Raw genomic sequence first — 5046 nt, 5'->3', positions numbered from 1 at the left:
TTTAATTGACAATATCACTTCAGGTTCCAGAGAAATGTAAGATCATCCATAAGGACACTGCATATGGACAACAACATCCATATTAATAACATTTGTAAATGTAGACAAATCCTTTCGACATGTCGGCTGGAATAAACACTCTGGAATTTAAAGTTATCAGACGACTAAACTGCAGGGGGCAGAAGGTTATCTACAACTTGGCCACAAAGCAGTCTACAAGTTCAAGAGCTGCAGAACATGAGAGGTGGACAGTACTTGAGAAAGGACTTGACACAGTACTTGTGGGGCGGCTGGTACAATTTATGAAAGACAGATGGATGATGGCTGTTTTGTTTGGTAGTTCACGCGAACCTGGCAACTATCTTTGTGGTCAGCCAGAAAGCGTTGGAGAACATACTGACCTTTAGTTTCCAGTCTGCGCGGCCACATTCTGGTCCAGTACATTGAAAGAAATGTTTATATTCTCTTTCTATTTAGTGGGATCAGGACTGTGATTATATGTGAAGGTATAAAGATCTAGTTCAAACATATATTGAGTAAAGTATCTCCCGTAAAGCACTTTGAAAGTCACTATGTTCAATTGACAATAAATCTTTCTATTCTAATCAGCACAACTAGCAGTTCAGAGGCGATCTCTACTGTACGTTCTTACCAACTTGTCTTTCGCCCTGACTGCTAATACTCAAATAAATGTTCAAAAAAAAAAAAAATTATAAATATTCGCCACAAAAGTTGAAATAATAGTCACCACTTGCCACGCGTATTTTTAATTATCACGGACAGCACACTAACTGTTACTTTAGCGAATTCTAAGCGATCCAGGACAGTGTACAGTCCTCGCGAGTTCACTATCTGTCATTACCGAAAATACGCGTTTTGTCACAGTTCGTCTCTGACGTCATCCGAAGCAGAGCGCCATCTGACTTTCAATATACGTGGATTTTATAGTGGTTGAGTGCTAAGTGAACCTTTTTTCTGCCTCTGCGGCTGTATTTATATAGGTATTGCAGAGAGTGGCCGATAGAACATCTGTTGTCATCTAGCTTGTGCACACGGTAGCAGCCTCTGAACGACCACTTTCTCAGACGCATAACCTTTAACTAGAAAGTTATGAATTAATTTAGAATCTTATTAATTTTTACTTGTATCTAGGTAAGTTGTTTGAAAGCTCCATAGGATCGCTTGAATAAAAACTTTGCCTTCTAGAATCTTTATAGTGCAACTAACGGTAGATCGATACCTTTACTAGAACTTGTATTGGATGTTATTGCTATTAAGGTTCTACAATTTGATGTAGCTCCATCATTTAGTAGGTTTTATCATGTTCTGAAGCTAACATTTTCTATCATTAAAATTACAGGGATTTAATCTACTACAAATGGGTATATTTTAGTAACAAATTTGGTTTTCACTAAATTACTCAAAAACCATTAGAGGTAGGTTAACGTGGTCTCGTAATTATGCTTTTTAGGGTGAACTTAAGCAAAAAAAAAAAAAAAACAAAGTTTTACGTTTCTAAGTCCAATTTTTAGCACCTACCATTTTTCGTAAAATCGTGTATTCCGGTTTTAATTTTCATTCTTTTACTTTGAAACTTGCACCAGTTATTTACGAGCTCCATAGGTACATTCTAACCAAATTCTGGCTTTCTAGCTTTATTACTTAGCGCCACTTATTTTTTTCATAACACTGCATTTTTATAGAATTCTAATAAAGTCTGGGGAAAGGAATAAAAACGGTTGTATTTGAGGATGATTATAAAATTAACATCAACAAAAAAATTACTGAAAGTAGAAGTCTTCCTATTTGTTCTGTCAAATAACTGACAATGGCAGAAACAAAGAGCAAACAAAATGTAGAGACGCATTAGCAGCAAGAGACTTTCAGCACAAGAGAAGTTTTTTAATGTAGAATACAAATTTAATACCTGGGTGAAAGTTCCTGAAAGTTTGTAGAATGAATATTTCTCTCTGCTGCAAAAGTGTCATCAAACAGCCACTTGGATCGTGCCTAGGTAGTACCTTGCCTGCGAAAGGCTAGCTGTTTTATAACGGATTTGGCGGTGCAGTCACTTTGTTTCTAGATTTGTACATGGTACTGACGTTCAAATTCTCTATTGGCACCCTTTACTATAGTTTCAGGTCGTTTCGTTAAACCATGATTTCCAGGACGTACCCTTCATCTTCTGCAGAATAGCTTTCACCACAAATGACGCCAATGTTAGTACTACTTCCTTCCTTTCAGGTCAGCTTTTATCTGATTGGAGAAAAACTTATTTCGGATGCATCACGCAAGCACGATTTCACCAAGACTGGTATCTGTTGCAACGCTACAGTGGTATAGTAGTGCTTCTGTCACAGTAACATAATATACTTGTATAATGCAGTCATTTCGCGGCAACGACAAATGTAACACTCGACTGAATTTCTGATTTCATGAATTCAGTTAATGTTACCCCTTTTCACAGGATTGTAACTGACAGTCATCATGCACCTAATGGAGTAAGCAGTCGGTCTATGAACATGTTTTCACAACGAAGTCTCGTATAAAATGGAGTGAATTGAACAATAAGGGGATTAGAACCAATGTTCCTCAAATAATAGCAACAATAAGTGGCAAGATGAACAAAGACGATCACCAATTGAAATCTAGCAGATAATTTTGGAACAAATATTGACAGTATTTACACGCCTAGAATGAAAGAAAATCTCTACTTCCAAAATGCAAAAGAAAAATGGAATCTGGCGAGAACCCACTAGCAGATTCAACTATTTACTATCACTTGGCATTTGTCTATTGATAAGCAAGACTAAAGCAATAAACTTTGTCACAGTAATGTGTGCTAACGCACAAGGTATGTTGTTCGTATGTCCTCTAATGAGCATCATTTGAATGATACCTAGCACAGTTTTTAGCATACACGAACCCAGAATCTGATTTGGCGTATACGCGTATACTTGCACTCTTCACTAAACTTTTATCGTACTCCAATATGCAGAATGTAGCCAAGCTATTATTATGCGAAAGTTTCTCTGATTGTTAAAACTTACAATGTCTGACGCAAGGGGGCTTTGAAACTGTTATCATATATAAATGCATTTCTAGTCAAACTTTCACTATGTTCAAAAGCATAAAACTTTATCAAGACAGTCTTTAATGAAATTTGATTGATTAAACAATGTGCACTCTGTAAAATTATGAAGGTCCTCAAACTATTATTCTCTACTACCCACTCTTCACCAAGTGCTTTATTACAGATCAGCTTCTAAAATGTAGATACAATACACTATGATAAAAGTTCACCGATTATAAACCTCCATAATATTTACAATATGATGTAATATGTCTACTACGTATTCAACAAGCAAATGTAATACATAGTTGCCTTTCTTATCTGGTGACACAAGCCAAGAATGTAAAGTGATTTTTCTGTGAGTTATTGTGAAAGATAACGTCTGAAATAGGTTTCGATGTTGCAGGCCCAAACTATTACCGCTACTGAAATGACTCCGTATCGTCTCCACTAATTGCTTTTCCAGATAAGAACAAAATACATCCACACTTTAAATCAATTATGAATCCTACCTATCCCTGACATTTAACTTGATATGGAAACATATCTGAACGAGTGAAGGTTCGTAATGAACAAGCAATGCGAGAAGAAAAAGTGTAACACCAATTCACATTTATTACTCAAAAATGGTTCAAATGGCTCTGAGCACTATGGGACTCAACTGCTGTGGTCATCAGTCCCCTACAACTTAGAACTACTAAAACCGAACAAACCTAAGGACATCACACACATCCATGCCCGAGGGAGGATTCGAACCTGCGACCGTAGCAGTCGCAGGGTTCCGGACTGCGCGCATAGAACCGCGAGACCACCACGGCCGGCCATTTATTACTCAATAGACACTTGTATCTTCGACGTTCATCAGCCAAGGGAGGAAGCAAAGGCAGAAGTGGATTTTTAATATGACCGATCTAAGTTTTATAATAATTTTTAGCAACTAGAAGACGACAGCGACTCATATTGAGCACGACAACGATAGAGGTAAAAAAATATGAGGGCGTCATTATGTCACAAATATAATGCGAGTAAATATTCAACAAGTAAACGTAATACAGATTTCCGCCACCTTAACTAGCGCAAAACATTAGGGTCACCACATTCATATCCCATAGTACACCGCGGTGACACTTCCCGGTGATGCCACTCTGAGAAGTCCGTCCCCAGTTTCGACCGTGTTAGGTGGTGGTGGTGGTGGTTAGTGTTTAACGTCCCGTCGACAACGAAGTCATTAGAGATGGAGCGCAAGCTCGGGTTAGGGAAGGATTTGGAAGGAATTCGGCCGCGCCCTTTCAAAGGAACCACCCCGGCATTTGCCTGAAACGATTTAGGGAAATCACGGAAAACCTAAATCTGGATGGGTGGAGACGGGATTGAACCGTCGTCCTCCCGAATGCGAGTCCAGTGTGCTAACCACGGCGCCACCTCGCTCGGTCCGTGTTAGGTGCTTTCATGGTGCGGAGACGTGGTTATTTCATAAAAAAAGTGCCAACTTGCGTTGTTTACAGTTATACTAACCGATCCGATCGTTATCTTACGTTTAAACGAATCATATTTCATTCGTAAGTGGAGCAATTGAGGAAGTTTATCTTTTGCATACATGAATTATTGTTGCAGTGTTTACTTTTATGGTAGTTGTTTTACTTCTGTCATTTGACTTTAGATTTGCCATACTTTATTCATTGTCCGTTCTTTCTCTTCTTTCCTGTGTTTTACATTGCCTTCTAAATAGCAAACGCACAATGTACCAACGGTCTCGTCCCCTCAAAACACATGGCAACGTAACATCGCTGATTGTTGGGGCAGCCCCTAAATTCCTCTCATCGATAATTATTATTCATTGTTCTCACGTCCTCCCCCTTTAAACAAAAGATTCTGGATAGAACAGCCGGAGACAGCGATCATGTATGTGTGAGTTTCGTGTGTATGACTGTATGAATGGGCATGTGTGCTGTGGTTCCCGTCTGAAGAAAGCT

Source organism: Schistocerca gregaria, chromosome 3 (genome assembly GCF_023897955.1).
Source record: "Schistocerca gregaria isolate iqSchGreg1 chromosome 3, iqSchGreg1.2, whole genome shotgun sequence".
Classification (NCBI taxonomy): Eukaryota; Metazoa; Arthropoda; class Insecta; order Orthoptera; family Acrididae; genus Schistocerca; species Schistocerca gregaria.
Note: the sequence above shows the minus strand (reverse complement) of the source record.